We start from the raw sequence: 19,019 nt of genomic DNA, 5'->3' as shown, positions 1-19,019 counted from the left end.
TAGGTAAGTAAGTAAGTAAGTAAGTAAGTAAGTAAGTAAGTAAGTAAGTAAATAAATAAATAAATAAATAAATATCAATTTTCTGAACACTCTCTGTTTTTGTTCCCATGTTAAGGACACTTGCAGGATTAGGATTTTATGAATTCACTCAGTTGATTCAAAAAGCTGAGCCCAGGCCTCCACAGGAACATCATAGTTACTACATACAGTTAAAAAAATGATTTAGTTTTTTTATCCCACTTGAAGCCATCTACAGCCTCACATTTATAAATGTCCTCAGTCTTGCACAGAAAGAGCTCCCTCTGCTGAGCTCAGTGTTCACAGCTTCCTCAGTCCCCCCCTCATAAACACTTGCTCCCACACTGCTCGTTCCATCCATCATCAGAACCAGCATTTGCCATGTTTTTCGTATTCTCTACTTGCAACATTCACAAGCAGCAGAACGAGGTGAGGTGTGCTATTGCTACGACAAAAATCTGCACTGAGGCATCGCTGACATGAAGACAAATAGTTCATGATAAACAAGCAAAATGTTGTGTATCTTTTGTCAGAGATGTAATGTTTTAAGGAACTAGTCATCAGTTTACCCCAGGCGACTAAAATATCCTTAAGGGTCTATGATCCTGAATGTTTGAGACTGTTTTTTTAAAGAAGCTAGAAAAGGTTAAGATATAAGTTAGGTCATTAAAAATAAAATAAAATAAAATAAAAACAACAGAACATAAAGGCTTTTTTCACCAGTTTTCACATATTTTACTATTTTGTTCCAAAAAGGCTGAATCATCAGAACTGCGTAAATCTAAGACAACAAGAGTAATCCGTACACATTTTTAGCTGGGAGATAACCCTGGGTCAGGCTTACCTGGAATTCAGGGGATAAAGGTGGGATTAGGTTGGAGCTCAGGGTTTTTATGGGGGATGCTGTGCTGTTTTTGTCATTTTTGTCTCACACAAATGAAAGAATTTCAATTTCATTAATCATTTTTGTGTAACAGCATTTGTTTTGATGTCATTTAAAGTCGACATACTTTCACATGGAATTGTCACAGCACAACTAATGGAGAAAGGAATACAAGGTTAGTTAATTTTTCTCAATTTAATTTAAATAAATGCTGAGCAGAAATCCCAGGAATTGCATGGCAGAATGGTTCTGCCTTAAAATAAACAGGAAAAAAAAGCTTTTACAGCAGTCATGCAGTTTATCACAGTCACAAGGACGTCAGTGTTTATCAGAGACAAATGAATGTTATCAGATTCATATTCCACGTGACAACTTCTACCACTAAGTTTCTGTTTCTATAGCCGTTATAAAAAATACATCAAAAACTCTCCAAAAAATGATAGACAAATTAAAGACACACAGCTAACAGCTCTTCATCTTTTTGGAAACGTCTTTGTGCTTTATTTACGTCTCACAAAAAATTAAGTAGTTAACCTCATCTACCCAAATTCAGAATTCCAACTCAAATTATCGACCAAACTCACATCTAAAATCCAATATGGCTACCTTGTGAATGAAAAGTTGCAACAGCAACATGTTGCTTGATAGCTTTTTTTTTTAGTTAACAGTGTGTGTCGCATTTATTAGTTCACCTTGTCACTGACCTTATGGGCAAAATCTATTGGTTTTAAGGGTTACAGCTCAAACCATTTAATTTCTGAGTTAAACAGAATGCAGCATTTCTGAAGGTAGATTCAAACGGCCCCAATGCCGAGCATTTCTGAGCATTTAATTTTTTGCAACAAATCTACSAAATGCAGCAATTCTTCTGAATCTATAGGATGTGTCTTTGAAATAGCTGACTTTGTGAGTAAGAATGTGACAGCCAGAGTAAGGCAGACATGGCAGTAAATTGCATGCTGAGGGAAGCTAGAATATGCAGTCTGGTATCAGCACATCACGCTGAGGTTGGTCTGCCTGCTGTGATACTGCTTACCTGTACGGACTCGTCCCACAGCCAACAGGTGAGCTGACGGCCTGCAGCTAAAATCTCCCAGAGGAATGCCACTCAGATCAGATGAAGAACCTGTGATCAAAACAAAACCAAGAAGAAAGAAAAACAAACATCCAGAAAATAGTTCCAAATTACATAAAAATAAGAAGCAGATGTGAAGCAATGTAAAAAAGAAAAGTGAAACCCAATGACTAACTGTGGAGCTATACCACAGGGGTTAGACAATGAAACTGAAACACCTGTCATTTTAGTGTGGGAGGTTTMATGRCTAAAYTGGACCAGACTGGTGGCCAATCTTYATTAATTGCACATTGCACCAGTGAGAGCAGAGTGTGAAGGTTCAATTAGCAGRGWAAGAGYACAGTTTGGTTCAAAATATTGTAATACACACAACATTATGGGTGACATACCAGAGTTCAAAAGAGGACAAATTGTTKGTGCATGTCTTGCTGGTGCATCTGTGACCAAGACAGCAAGTCTTTGTGATGTGTCAAGAGCCACAGTATCCAGGGTAATGTCAGCATACCACCAAGAAGGACGAACCACATCCARCAGGATTAACTGTGGACGCAAGAGGAAGCTGTCTGAAAGGGATGTTATGGTCTAAAACCAGGTGTTTCAGTTTCATTGTCTAACCCCTGTATATGTTCACACTGCAGGTCTTAAGATTCATTTTTATGAAACATGCATTGYAACAACAACAACTTGTGGATTGTAAATGCACACATGTCAACCCTCGGACATCTACCTGTATCAGATGCTACGTTCACACCGAACGCGTTTTGAGCTGCAGGAGCGGCCGATTTACATGCAAAGTCTTTGGTGGACGCGGCTCCAAGGGTCTCGTGGCGTGTCAAGTCCATTTAGCGGGGTGCGCAAAGAAGTGGAAGGTAGCGGTAGTGCGTTTTTTGTGCATGTGCAGCGAAAGCRGCCAACGCTGGAGTTCAAAAATCTGAACTTTTGCTGCTCGACGTGCTGCRTCAACCAATCAGAGAGACTAAATTTTCCACGTGAYRGTTTCCTGAACCCGAAACAGACAGACTGGAGCTCTTTAGCTGAAATGGACCGTCTGCAGTTGGTGTTCTGGCAGGAGATATCAGCACCGATGTGGGTCAGCAGCTCATTAAACTGACCACGGTGGTGAACTGGGCTTGGGAAAAAATAGTTTGTCARCTTGCAGCTCCTGGAGTGGTGAAACTGACCAAACAAACAGCCTCTAAATTATCTGGTGAATTAATCGTCTGCTGTGCGCAACATTCACTTGCTCTTTAGTAAATAAAGCAAAGCCTTTTTCTTTATCTCATTTTTATTTCATCCGCAGAAGACAGACCGGAAAAAAACAAGACGCTCCTCCCTCTTCAGACGTGCCTCTAGTCTGTGTCCCGGTCTGAACGTAGCACATACAACTTGAGGCGTTGGGTGCTTTTTTGCTGCTCAAAACGTGTTTGGTGTGAACATAGCATTAGCCCTCAGAAATACGTAATTTTCAGAAAAATCTCGTAGTACTCTCACACAGTCAACGGGGTGGGGGACAAGTGGACTGTCGGCTTTGGAGAGAGGATGCAGGGTTAAATATGACAGCGTCTACAGCAGCAGAGGAGCAGGGAGGGAGGATGAGGAGCTGGTCAACTTAGTATTTACAGAAGTAAAAATGAACGAGTTAGCATGGACTGAGTCTATAATGATTCACTGTTTATACTTGATCTTGCTTCTTACAAACTGCACTACTGGATCACAAGTAACTGAAAGTAAAAAAAAAAACTTGTGCATTGATCTCATCAAATTAGTATTGATACAATCTGACAACAACATTAATATAATTTGCCGCAGTAGATTCTCAGTCATCCAAGACATAGTTAATTTAAAAAAAATGAAGCCACTGGACTTCTTTTCTGTAGCTGTATTTGTGTGAAGTTACAAATTTTAAACTGCACAACTGTTACTATCATTACCTGCAGTTCTCTAAGTTTTGAATCCACCAGTTACAGCTACATGTTTAAAAGTGGGGGGGGGGGGGTATGTAAAATTGGCTTTATGAGCTTTTCATCATGTTATAATATCATTCCCTCATCAAACACATGGCAGTGTAAGTGTTGCTTCATGTTGAGAAATCCTTGAATCTCCTGTGGTAGCCATGTGGAGCTGCCTAAAGGCTTGCTGGAACAGAGCACCCCTGTCCCGAAGTATTATTGTGAAGACGTGCTGAAGCGGGAGTGTCAGAAATGGTAGGGTGTTCTTAAAAAGACTGAAGCCAATTTCAAGGCATTTCTATAGATTATGATGCAAAGTCAAATTTATTGTTAGTACTATTGCTTTTACCTGAAAATAAATCAGTTATGTTAGAAATTTAGAAATTGACAAAACTCAAAAGAGAAATTGCTGGCAACACAAAGATCGTTTCACCCATTCCTCATCATGACACAGCAGAATAGGAGAGCAATGGTATGTGGGGGAGGGGATTCAGAAAATTAAAAGAGCAATCGAGATCAATGTAATCTGGATGTGATGAATTTTTAATGAGGCTGCAGTCAGGGAGGGGTTAGAGAGCAGGCTGATGTGAGGACCAGTGAGTCATRGAAGCAGAGACAAAGCAGTCAGGCCACTATTGATCAAAGGGCTGATGGAGGTAGGCTGGCACCATGACTGGGCCAGAGGGACCTGCACTGCTGTACAGTGCAGAGGCTGAGGAAGAGTAACAACATGTGACCAAGGCCTCACTGGATGCTCTGGTATAGAAGCCAGGAACAGACAATATGAGTTCCTCAGAACTGCAACCTGGAAATTAGATCAAATCTGACTTAACCTTTGCAAAACAGRACAACAATAAGTTTTGTTAATTATAAACGGACTAGCTCTTAATAAAAGTGAAAAACAAAACCAATAAATTTTTCTGCATTAAGCACTGTATCCAAACATTCACTAGGGATGGACCACGTGTGGAACTAATTTACTTAGACACAAATTGATAAAAGTGAAAGCAAAAATGTTTTTGTTGCAGTTATTCACACTTTTCATGCCGAAGGGCAGCTGTACTGAATTTTAAAATCAGATTTCATCAGGAACCGCTGACTTTACAAGTTGAATTTATTACTTTTGTGGAGGCTTGGTTGGAATCCAGAAGTTTTAATTTCTGGCATTAAATTGTATGAACCAAATGTTTTCTTTTTCATAGTTTGTTGAAATTTGCTATTTATCAAAAACTGGAACTTGTTTATCTGAAACATTAGTTTGGATAGGAAGAAAATAATTTGGTGTTGAATCATGACAAGTACCTGATCCACTTTGATCAGGAGTGTGAATATTCAAAGTGCCCAAAATGTATTCTACAATAATTGATTGAAACTATCAACAAGCCAAAGTTGTGGGAGGTAGGATCTAAGACTGCAGACTGACTTAAAGAGTTCAAATAAAAATAAAATGTAACTAAGCAAAACTAAATGGCAATGTGGAAGCAAAAATCTTACAAGACCTTTAGGACTGGTCACAAAGAGGCAAAAAGAGGCATGAGAACCAGACACGGTAAAAACGCACACTAGTTTTCCACTTCTTACCTGATGCCAAGATTTGCCAGCAGTGCAGGGCTGAAACATTTCACTTTTGGAGTCTTGGCAACAAGTTTTATACATTTTAGGGACATAATTCACAAGAGCAGGGCTGTAGGAGTGAAGTCAGTGTCTGTCCAGGTGTGATGAGGACTTTCATCACGGCTCCAGTGAGGAAGCCTAACAGCATATTAGCACTGTGATAGCGGCTAGCGTTAACGAGAACAGTGGCACTAAATCACCTCAGGGTGGATTCCTGGCTCCAGGAAGGGTGTCACATCCTCCCCGAATCATTACACAAGCAGGAAGACCCCTCCCAACCTGACCCCATCCTATCAGCCAGTATTACCATTTAACCCCCCTGGCCCGTTTGTCCCTGTAGCCTCCAGTCATAGAAGCTCCACAGCAAACCAGTGGAGACAGACCAGTGGCTCCACGGTGCCTGATAATCAATGTCTGCCCCTCAGCACCCTGAGGCCCAGGCCTGCCTCCAATAAACATGTCCAATGTACTTACAAGGCCATTCACTGCCATAAAGTATGCGTCCGCATGCAATGCAGCAAGCAGAGAAGGGCTTCATTTAGACACAAACAGGTCCGCTGACCCTTGTAAGCAATCTGTATTAATGGTGCCCACTCCATGTATACCTCCCCCCACCCTCCTCCCCCCATCTGCTGCACAGACACAGACATCGACGGCTAGATCACAGCCCCCTTACCTGAGTCAATAAATCCCTGCACACAATTGATTTGGCCGGGGGAAAGAATGGGAAGGAGGGACATGATGGTGAGTGGAGAAGGAAAGCAACAGGACTCTGAAATCCATAGATGGATTTTTGACTTTACATGGCCGGCGCTGTCAGTCACCCTCCTTTGTGTGTTGAAAGAGCAGAAGGAAAGCTGACTCGACGGCAGACAGAGCAGTTATCTGTTACAGACTGATTACACAGAACATTTGGCTTGTGTGATAAGAAAAATAATGATGATGATGAAGAAAAAAATCAGATAACAGAGGGTGTTATGTTGGTAGTTATTTTAAAATGTAATATTTTAGCCAGGCTGAAACAAATCATTTAACCGAAGATGAATGCTAACCTTTTCTCAGGCTCTCTGAAAAAAACTGCAACAGTGGTTACAGTCAAATAGCTTTTTAAGATAAAGTTAATATTACTTATAAAACACTGAAAGGTAAGAAACTCTAGTATTTAAAGTAAGTTTAGCACACTTCTGGTCAGTGTGTTACCACGGAGGACTGTACTACAATGTTGGGAGTCAAATGTATTAATATCATATTTTCTAACATCATCATACCATGGTACCAGAGCAGGTAATGTAAACACATTGTGCACTTTGTATGTCCTCAATTCACATTACCTTAAAGATGATGATGATGAGATTTGTGCTCTGCATTTGACTCATCACATGTGAGAAACACCTAAGTGGCGCAACAGGCAGCTATTTAAGCGACTGGAGAGCAGTTGGGGATAGGTGTCTTGCTCCAAATGACAAGTAGACATGGCAGGGAATAAAACCTGTACCTTTCTGGTCCCAAGTCAGCTGTCCTATAAAATTCACCTAATAGAAATCAAGACAAAAAAAAAAAAAAAATTAGCGCAACAAAAACAATAAAACAATAAAACCAATCACTTGAATTAAATAATACATAGAAAAAAAGTCATGGCAGATTGATGGCAATTACATTTAATGATTACAAAATGTACGTTACAGGCAGTGTACTCATTTTTTGACTTTAATGAAAGTTTGGGTCAACAAAAAAGGGTGTATAGGGACCACAATACAGTATGAGGTACAGGGACAACTAATAGTGCTCATGTTTTTAAAATTTGTTGCGCAGTTATGGAGCTCTACAGCAAAGAACAGMACCATCAATAAGACATATAGTACATTCATACTGAAAACCTTCAACTCTTACTATTTTCCTGGTTTGCTGTGATAATACCATCTCTAAAACAACTTCCTGCTTAAGTTCCAGCAACACCTTGTTTTATGTACATCAACATAGTGGCTCAATACAATGCACATAGATAGGCTCTATGCCTCCATGTACCCAATGAAATGACTTTGTGAGTGGCGACAGCTTATCTCTCCCTGCGGATGGGATCAATAGACTGGCGCTCTCACTTTCCTCGTTGCGTGAAGCCTTGGAGAGCTGCTATCGCATGTACAGCAGCCAGCATGCTTTGGGTAAACATGGGCCATCATCAGAGTCTGGGTCCCTCTTCACTAAGCCAGAGGTTACTTGGGCTCTGTCAGCACAAATTATGCTGCTGCCCAGTTAGCATTGAGGACACCCATTATGCCATCAATCCATCACACAGACAATGTATTGTGTAAACAGCTGAAAACACMCCCCTGTTGACTGCAGACTTGYCCTTGTTGAGKTGTATGGGTTTAGGCCAATTTAAAGATCTGACTGGCAATTTAGGTACAGAACACCAGGTCCTGACCAGCTCCTAAATGTGGTCTGAGAAAAAAAACATTTTCATTGTGCCTTCATTGAGGCAATTCAGACCTGCATTTAGTGCTAGGTGAATGCATTCAGATAGGTATACTATTTTAGAACCCCAGCACCCTCCAGCATGGAAGCTTTCACCACCGAAACTCAGCCCAATCACCGACCCCTTTGAGTAAAGTGAGAAGACTTGGTGAAATCCTGAAGAAAAATTATATCATAATTACGGTGGTTGCATTGAGGCGAGAGGGTCTCTTTGGATCCTGTRTAGCTCCCCTCTCACAAAAGTTGGCCACTTTGCCTGTCTGAGAGGGATCCATGTCACACGGGCCATTGTAAGACTCCTCATAAAAGCAGCAGTGAGAGACACTTCATTACTTGAGTACTTACAGATCAGTTTCATTTGTTCCTTTTTTTCAGCCACCATTTTACACCTCAGGGAAAAAAAGACAGTTGACAAGTAAATCTCATAACCCTTTGACCTGGATGAATGCTGCAGTCCTGTCTGTTTACACAGACGTACAAACCTCTTGTGTAAACACATATAAAATGAGAACAAACTCTTCTGTCTATATGAGGATTCTTTACAACACTCACAGATGTCAGGCAGAGTTTAACAGCTTGGGCGAGWGCTTACTAATTTACATGAGCAGTCTGTGATTACATTAGGCCTGGTCTTTATGTGACTGGATTTGGATGAGGAATGGGTTTGGAACGAGGACAAGCTCAGATCTTTTTAACATTTTTTTTTCTTGATGGCTTTCTTGACTCCTCCCTGTCAAACACTATCTCACTATTTATGAACCTTGTCTTCTGCTAAAATAGGTTTAAACTGTTGGAAATGTTGTATGAAAAATTTTTTGGGAGTGATACTTGTTTACAAATTTCATTGGAAGGCTCATATTGACAATGTAAAGGATAAAATGTCAAAAAATATTGCAATATTGAGTAAAACTAGAACTTCAAAGCAGTTRTTAYTGGGGTCCAAGCCTGTTTATGCATGTCAATCTTGGCCYATGTTGTCCCCAGCATTCTATAGGGTTACTATATAACCCTTATCATATTGGTATACAGTATTATTGTGCTGTGCTAGYACAAAATAATACAATACAGAAGATAGTAGTTTTCTCACTGTGCAATTGCTTATAAAGAGATTAGTCATGAGACATGGCAATACATGTACTACATACAATACACACATTTAACAGCCCTGTTTTTATAGTCATTTAAGACAAATGRCACAATTTACACAGTCATGTAGTAWATCCCCCATATTCACTCATCAGCCACTTTATTACATACATTTTTCTATTTGGTTGGTCCCCTAATTGACTTCAAAATTGCCTTAATTCTTTGTGGCATAGTTTCAACAAGGTGTTGGAAACATTCTTTCTTCTTTAATGCTGTTTTTGCAGATTTGTCTAGAAGGGGGTCTCTGCAGAACACGTTGTCCTGTRGGCGGAGATGACCCAAATTGTGATTGGTGGAGGTCTCGATGTGGGCAGAGACGGCCCAAGAGACGTGATTGGTCAGACTGATGGTGGGGTTTGAGGATGCTGGAGGGAGCGGGGAGTAGCTTGGTTGAGTCAGGCAGGAAGCAATATGTTTTTTAAGATTAATTTTAGTCATAACTTGAGAAAGGAAAGGACTAGCTGCACAAAATTTGAACATCGTACATGTGAAGGAACAAYATGGCTCAGTCAAAACATCCCTAACCAGCCTGTAAAAATATAGATTTTTAGCTCTTTTTACAGGCTGGTTAGGGATGTTTTGACCGAGCCATATTGTTACACATCCCTTCACATGTACGACRTTCAAATTTCGTACAGCTAGCACTTTCCTTTCTCAAGTTATGACTAAAACTACCATATTTATTCAAGTATAATACAATAAATTAAATCCGTAAAATCATCCTTAAATTGGGGGGGGGGGGKAGTACTATACYYGGATAARTAYTTTTGCTTATGTAWTTTAACTGAAATATCAGCCTCATTGACAAWATGCTCGAGTCCGGAAATGAGACCACATCGTAAAAAGCGGTTGAAGCGAGCGTACCTCTGACACTCCTTCGTGCCTCTGAGCGAGATAGTAAGAGATCCAAGCAGGCAAAATGATGTGAAAAAATGAAAAAAAAAAAAAGTAGTCCTGCAGCTTAGTAATGATAACAAACTAATGATACTAGTGTGCGACTGGGCCACTCCTGGAACAACAACGAACACATGGTCGGCTGTAATGGCTGCCGTCTACCAGTGTTCTGTAAAAGTTGGTCTTCCTGAAAAATGTTGCCCCACCAGAGCATCAGAGGGGGCACTGGTAAGACACAGGGAATGAGATTGTGGAGTGGAATTCTGATGCCTTTATTACAGAGGAGAATTACCAGAAACCTTCAATGATACAGATGATGATGAGCCTGATTTTGAAGGCTTTTGATTCAGCTTCACTCACACTTGTTAGAGCCACATAGCTCTGTCTGTTTGTTATATCACACCATTTAACAAATGAGCATTGCTAAATTTCATATTGATAGGTTTTGTTGTAGTTACTGTTATACATTTGTTGTTGTGAACCTTTTAGTACATATGTTGTTAAAATAAAAAAAACTGATACAACAGTCAAATGATCATTTTACTGATATGTATAAAGACTGCAAAGGCTGAAAAATCCTAAAATCCGTATGAAATTGAGGTATTATGAGAATTTCATTTTTATGCTTTTTGGGTTAAAAATGGGAGGGGGGGGGGTCGTATTATACATGAGATCGTATTTTACACAAATAAATACGGTAATTTAAAAAAAACATGTTGCTTCCTGCCCGACTCAACCAAGCTACTCCCCGCTGCCTCCAGCCTCCTCAAACCCCACCGTCAATCTGACCAATCACATCTCTTGGGCCTTCTCTGCCCACATCAAGACCTCCGCCAATCATGAGTMAGGCCRTCTCCGCCCACATTAAGACCTCTACCAATCACGATTTGGSCCAYCTCCGCCCACAGGACATGTTCTGCAGAGACCCCTACTTGGATTTGTCAGCTTCACATCCATAAATCAAAWATTTCATTTCACCACACCCCAAAGGTGCTCACTAGGTTTAGGTGGCTGTGGACACAACTGGATTCAGTGATTCACATCAGGCACATCAGACCAGATAGTGTTTATTTATTTGTGTTTTCTACTCTCCTATGGCATATTTTCTTTGTGGGGCTTGGTCTGGCCCCTTATTCTACCTTGGTCCTGGTTGTGTTTGCTTTGAGCTGAGTGCTGCCTCGATRTGGGCGGGGATCATAMAATTCAAAACGTGCAAATCTTATTTCATTGAATTTGCAAAACAACAATTGACTACATTAGACTCAAAGGTGAAGTACSGAATAATGTACCAGAAGCAGAATGTACACTGAAGCAGTATTATGCTGAAAATTAGAAGATGAACAGACAGACAGTAAGCTAATAGTAGCTAATGCTTGCTTATTGTTGTTTGGTGGCTTCCTACAGTTGTTGTTTAGTTGAAYTTGTGTGAGTAAACGTTACGGTTGTTGCAAACAATTCACATAAGATTATGCTCATCTGTGTGATGTAAACCAGGCTGCTCAAATAGAACCATGSCATGGGTCACTGGGTTACAAAAATCAGTCTGAAACTGGGACATCAGGRCTAATGCAAACACATTGAACCAGGCCTTACAGCGCAAAAAGGTCATTATTTTTTTTTTAATTTTGGTGAAACTATGCAAATTGTAACTTCAGTTTCTTGTTCTTAGCTGACAAGAGTGGCACCAGGTGTGGTCCTCTGCTGCTGCAGTACATCTGCTTCTAGGCTGGATGYGTTGTGTGTTCAGAGATGGTATTCTGCAGACTTTTGTTTGCAACAAGGGGTTGTTTGAGCTACTGTTACCTGTCATCTCAAACCAGACCTTCCATTCTCCTTTGATCTTTGACATCAAGCAGGTATTTTGTCTTTAGAATTGTCTGCTCACTAGATATTTCTTTGATGAAAAAAAATGTTTTTTTTTTCTCTGAAAAACATACGGATAGTTATGTGTAAAAATCACAGTGACTCAGCAGTTTAAAAACAAAAAAATTAGACCAGCTCATCTGAGTTTTTAAACTCTGAGTTTTTTTTAACAAGGGTACTTCAATTAAAATTCTCTCAAGCAAAGATCCTCAAACATAATCAAATCCAATTAATATAAAATAGATGAAATAAATTGATACGTTTTCTACTGCCTAGTAAAATAAAATTTACAAGTTTTTGTTAAGATAAAGATCTCTTAAAATAGCCACATCAAAGTATTTGATTTGAGCAAAACACGTTTTTTTAATTTATCGTATTTCATAACATGTAAAAGCATTCACACTCTTTCTGCCTGTGCACTAAATTCCTGTGCAGTTCAGTCTCTCATTCTGATCCTACTTCCTCTCTGGGAATTCTGCAGAAACAGGAGACAGAGGRGAAAAAGAGCAGATTACATTGACTATTATTTCTGTGAGGYTGGCTCCAGACAAATTAGATAGAATGGACAGGAAAACAAGTTACATCAGTCCAATAAGGTTATGATCAGTGCGGCTGCTGGGGTTGTGGATGCCACAGCGCAGTGTTCATTTGAACTCTAGTGTGGACAGAGACATGCAGAAGAGACAGAAAGACGTGGCTGGTGCTAATGCCCACTTTAACTYGATGGAGAGGCTGCCTGGCTGCTCGAACCCTGTCTGATAGACCACTCAATTTAAAATACCCCGGCATGACCACTGTGTGGGTGTGARGGAGCTTTGGGGATCGGAAATAATTCATTTTGCAGCTTGGTCACATCAATTGATTTCRTCATTGGAATCCTATAATAAATAAGCCAAAAGTGCAGCAAAGTTTGCAGCAGYTTTAACTGATTGCTGTGTTCTTTACATGCCTCACATTCTGGGCCCAAGTCCCGATTGCACCATGTGTAAAGCCTCATTTTCTTTTTTCTGTCCTGCTGTGTCTCTGCACCAGTGGGATGGGAAGAATAATTACAGGAAGCAAGACTTGACCACTAAAGWTTTTTTTTCAAACCAGAAGATCTTGAAGGGGGATTCTCCATGTCGCAGGAGGGAAGAAAAAGGGAGGAGATAGAGACATGCAGGCAGACGGAAAGGGAGCCTGCCTCTAATTTTCAGTATCTGGATTAAAGATCAGTGACCCCCTCCARGTGTTTGTCCTGCAACATATTGATGAACTCTGTTTGTGTGTCTTTAAAGCGGGATTGCGTTCAGCTGGATGTCTTGGGGTGGGGGTGGGGGGGTAGAGAAGAAGGTCTCGTCTTACCAAGGTYATCCTTTCAGTTGTTAAATCAAAAGGAATCATTACATCCAAAGACGACTGCTGCAGATTATGGAGCCACGGGAGGATGCCCTCAGTGAGACCTGATCAGCAGGAGCCAGTGATTCATAAAATACAAAATGGCAAAGATAAATGAGGTGCAACACACTGAGGCGTGCAGCGCTAGCATTAAACTGTAAGATTATCCGCCTCTCAGGTTGGCTAATGAGAGTTCCTGCTGGAGCTGTCAAATAGTTCTGAACATTGGGGAAAGTATTTTTAGATCTCCAGAAGATGGAAACCCAAGAAACAAACTGATGTTTTTTACCCACAAAAAGAACCACAAACAAAACATTTTGGCATGTCTACAAAATTCCCCAACACAGAACCAGTCTCAGCAAAACACTATCTAYTCAGTGCTCAACAACAGATGTGTTGAATACAAATAGATTTGAACATGCAGAATATGTGCAGGAAGTAGAGTCCCCCCTCTCTCTTTTTGCTGTTCTGTTATGTTGTATCCTGATACTACTATTGATCGAAGTCTTTGTTKTCCTCTTTTTGTAATAATCTACATTCTGTACTTCACAAAGACAAAGAGAATTCAAAACTGCATTAAAAAAAAACTCCCAGAAACATGCCCAGAAATGTTCCAAAATTTTCCAAATTTAGCTTATTTCTCTTCCTCTCTGCTGAGATGCTTCTGGACTTCGATTGGAGCCAACCTATCGTAAGTTAAGCTGASTGAACATGATGTGAATAGGCACACACTGCTTTTAAAAGACATTCCAGCTGTATATCAAAGAAAAACAAAAACAAATCATGAGGTCAGCAGCCTGTAGAGCTTAAAGATGAGAACTGTTGCAAAGCACAGATCTGAAGAAAGYTACAAAAAGTTCTCTGCTGTGCTGAATGTTCCCAGAAACCCGGTGACCTCCATAGCCCAAGTAGAAAAAAAAGTCCCAATCAGGACTTCTCTAAGAGTTGTTTGCCTGGCCACACCGAGCAGTTGAAAGAGAGGATGGTCTTTGTCAGGAAGGGGGACCAAGAACCTAATGGTCACTCWGACTGAGCTTCAGAGATCCTAAGCTGGGACWAACCAGAAGTGAAAGCCTGCATTTACAGTATTTGGGAGTTTATGCTAAGGGATTTGATGGAAGCCTTTCATCAATGTRAAAGACCTGAAAGTTGCTTAAAGAGCCCTCAGACTGTGGGAATTACAATTCTCTGATCTGAAGAAACCAGGATTGTTATGCATGTCTTCAATCTTAATATTAAACCTGTAGTAGAAACCAGGCACCACTCGATATCTACTGAACACCCCTACAATGAAGCATGGTGGAGGCAAAATCATGGTGTGGGAGAAACTATAAGTCTGGTCAGGGTTAAGGAAAAACTTAATGAAGCAAAGCAAAATCTTCTAAAACAGTGGTTCCCAACCTTKGGGGGCGAAAGAGAGCATCRTCTGCTCAGAGGATGTGAAGTTTCAATTTGTTTTTGTACATAAAAATTACCAAAAYAAGTCCATTTGAATAATTAAAACTATATGTACACAGCAAAGAGAACACAGGGACAACTCTGGGAATGTCCTAAAGTGTCCCAACCAGAACCCAGATTTGAATGTACAGTAGCTCCACCAATAGTCCCCATCCAAAYGGACTGCACTTGAGAAGATTTGTAAAAAAGAATGGCAGAAAGTGTGCAAAGCTTGTTGCATGAAATCCATAATGCATCCAGGTTGCAACTGCTTCTAATTATGCATCAGCTTAGTTCTTAGTGAAGTCTAAAAACTAATGTAAAAGCAATTTGATTTTTAGATTGTTATTGTTACAAAAATGTACACAATCCAGGTTTCACTTTGTCATCATGAGGTTCTGAATGTAGAAAATAAAACTATATTAAACAAGTGCATCAGGTAACAGAAGAAAACTGCAAAAAAATGAAAGGGTCTGATTGCTTGCTGAACACACTGTAGAACTTTTATGTGTGCCATGATGTCACTGTTTTACCTGGTGAGTTGAATATTTCAGGGTGAATGTTAAATTATTTGCCATGTGTACAACCATTACAAATCCAATGGAGCAAAGTTTTAGGTGTAAATATAAATACTGAATTACATAAAAGAGAACAATCACATGAGCCTTCCCTGTTGTGAATATGTTGCAGAAGTCTTGCCTCTAATCTATGTATTCAGTTCACTTCAACAGCTTTATTGTGCACGGCCTCAGAATAAAGCCAACAGTCAACACTATCAGAGTCCTACTAATATTTACAAGGGATTTCAATGTGTGAAGGAATTTAAATGGTTAATTTGTCACTTTTGATCTACTCTTTTGGCACTGGGCATATTTTGCTAAAACCATCTTTACTTCTGCCAAGTCATTGTGTATGGAGGACTGATCCTGCCATAATTAAGAATAAATACAGAATGTGACAATATTACTCATAATTTAATTTGATAAATTTCAGCTTTTATAAATAGAGAAAACGTCCTAAATAAATTTTCAAAGCAATCCCAAGTAAATATAATGTGTTATTATTTTTTCATGATTTCCTGGCCTTCTCTCTTATGCCTTTGAGTTATATCCTCAGGTTATGACTCACCATCATGTTTTTGAAAGGAAATCTTATTGAGTCAGGCTCACAAGCTCTATTTACTCCACAAAGCAAGAGATTAGTCCAATGGTAGTGCAAAGCAACTTTTTTTTGTTGTTTTGGACCAGGCAATGTATTTCCTAATGTCTTGTTTATACAAGTGTGTCCACGCATTAAAGGCACATTAGCAGAACTCTGATCCAAAGGTTTAAGAAGCTTCCACCACCCTGTTGTTTGTTAGACTGTTGCTTTCAAAACGTTTTCCGTGTCGCTGGGTGCTCCTGTCCTGAGAGAGGTGAAGTAGGTTCAAGCTTTTTTTTTTTTTTTGAAAAGTTTTCCATCAAAATGAGAAAATAACTGTGTTTGGAAAAAGCAAGGAAAAGTAATGAGAGAGAAGAAAAAAAGACACAGAGCGGGATGAAAAACTACTTATGAAGCGAGAAAGAACAGGAAAAGCTGCTTCCTCCTTGCCTTCAGAACAATCGCCTGAGGCTGCGGCTCACAGGGTAAATTCAGTATTTTTAGCTGTAATTGGGAAAGGGAAATGCCACCTCAAGGTCCTCAGAGGTTGTTGGCAAGCAGAGATGGACCAGTACAGTGCTTCCTGGCTCATGGACAGCCACGCCGACAGAAATACCCAAACTGGGTTCTGGGGATTCTGACATGAAAAGAGAACTGGTTAGAAATTCTGCTCAGAAATTGCATTTATGATGTAACTCATTCAAAATCAAACAGCTCCATTGAACAGAAATGCAACAAAGAGATGGTCAAGATTTGGATCTTCTCAAAGAGCCCTTCGTCCTGCATAAAACAAGAAAACAAGCTTGTGTTATACAATCATATAGACAATCAGATTATGATTTATTTATGTCTTTACTTATTTAGGTTTTGAGGTGTGTCTCAGATCAACTCATTTTGAGGCTGTCTCTTTAAATCCAAACAAGGTGCTTCACAGCCTACCTGCCTCCAGCTTCCAGACCTCTAGACCTCTCTTCCAAACTCTAGTTTAATAGATGGTTAAACTAAACTTTAATAGATTTATKGTTATATAGTGGTWCAGAAACTKTTTATTTACAAATTAATTAAAAGATGTCAACAAGSGAAGTCTTGTCCATCCAGCCTTACATGTTGGAGCCAGAGTCTGACCCAGAGCCAAAGGAGAGGAAGGCAAAATTATAAATTATTTGTCAGTTYTGTCACAAATAATTTGACATAATGGTTCAGAAAACATCATAGAACATAGAGAAAACTGAATGGGCTAAAATGTATGACCCAAACAAAATATAAGGATCTACGCAGCACCAGGAGAGACTAAATTCAACATATCTGACTTCCTAGAAGACCTCAAGTATRTAACAAAATGTATTTAAGGGCTAAAAAAGTGGATTTTGCATGATGTGTCCCATTTAATTAAAAAATGACCAAAAYTTGATTTGTGGACATTTCTTTGGTACAATTAGATTTGTATAACTTTTTTCAAAATTATATCACCTGTTTTCACAATGACATACTAATTTATAGCAACATGATTATTCATCTTTTATAAGGTCCAACTGTAATCTGGGATTTTTAACAAAGAATCAACCCATTCTCACTCCCAACTAGTCAACATATTGATGCTTGGTAAGGTAGCCGTCTCTGTCCAGCTTCAGACATGTCGGGTASCCCCCACACATCAGTTCTTTACGAGATGAGGCAGAGGAGGACGAGCGCATTGTCATATTTTTTAAAGAGTAGGAAATGCGCGAAACTAACCATCCCAGACCCTAAAATTAACTTCTATTAGCCCTATACAGCCTATCCCTGACCCCAGTACCTAAAATTAACCATTAACCCTGATCCCTCACATTAACCATTTTTGAAAATGTAGAGAATGTGAGAGAACTAACCATCCCAGACCCTAAATTAACCTATATTAGCTATATACAGCCTATCCCTGACCTCAGTACCTATAATTAACCATTAATCCTGATCCCTCATATTAACCTCAGGCCCTCAACCCAAAGACCCCTAAGTGGCGCAACCCAGAAAAGCCGCAGGCGGCAAGGACTGACGCAAGGGGGGTACCCAACGCGTAAAAACCTGACGCAGACAGTCCCTGACCAAGCGTCAATGTGTTGACAAGTCGGGAGTGAGAAYGTGTTAAAATAATCCAAGCTGACAAAAGTGAACCAAGATCAAAAGAAATTTAAAACTGCTGCCAGTGGCTCACTGAGGTCACTACAGTAACCACACACCTGTTTGTCTTCCTTGCAGCACATTTTGATAAGACAGGCAGACAGAAATGCAGAGTAGATATTAAGCCCTTGGGCATCTAGTCATTGTGCAAAACCTATACGTCACATTGGACATTTCCAGTAAAGAAGCCTCTGCTTGTCACATTATTTTTTTTCAGGATGTTAAATAGATATCACATAGGGACTTCATGAGCTAAAAGTCAATTAACTTGAATTAAACTTTAAATAGAAACTGTTTTCAATGTTAAAAAGGGCGGTGACGCCAGTGTCACATGTGTCCTAATGGGTTAAAAAGACCATTCAATTTTTCAAGACGTTATTTTAAAGCTCAGATAAATGGAAGTCAGTGAGAGTTTGGATGCATTTACTCTGCACTTTGTAGAGCTAAAAAAAGTTAAAATAACAAACATGTCTATATTTTTTTGATAAATAAACTATATGAAAAGTGTAAAGATTTCCAAATTGTTTACACAACTCCACATATGACATCACACAAAGTTAAATGTTTTGAGGTAAAACCTGCTGTTGAAAACTATTAAATGTTACAAAGTTACATTTTAGTCATAAAAATTTACTTTCCATGACTTGTTGAAAGTTTGACTGATATTTTTATTGTCAAGTAATCCTGAGCTATAGGGCTCCAGAAAAGGCTGACCTGTCTCACTCATTTCCCCAAAATCCTTATGACAACAAACATTGTCCATCTAACCAAGTCTTACAATCTTACATCCAGCCAAAAAAGTACTTTTGATGTTGTTGTGAGACTGATATAAAAAACAAGAGCATGTGTGAGATTATTCTTCTTGTTGCCTGAAGATTTTTTCTTATTTCAAGAAGTTCAAATGTCCTTAACACTGTAATGATGGGGTTTGCGAGTTTCACTGAATGCTCAGACACCAGAGACGTTTTAAGGATTTTATTAAAACTGGAGC

This window comes from Austrofundulus limnaeus, unplaced genomic scaffold, assembly GCF_001266775.1.
Source record: "Austrofundulus limnaeus strain Quisiro unplaced genomic scaffold, Austrofundulus_limnaeus-1.0 Scaffold203, whole genome shotgun sequence".
Lineage (NCBI taxonomy): Eukaryota > Metazoa > Chordata > Actinopteri > Cyprinodontiformes > Rivulidae > Austrofundulus > Austrofundulus limnaeus.
Note: the sequence above shows the minus strand (reverse complement) of the source record.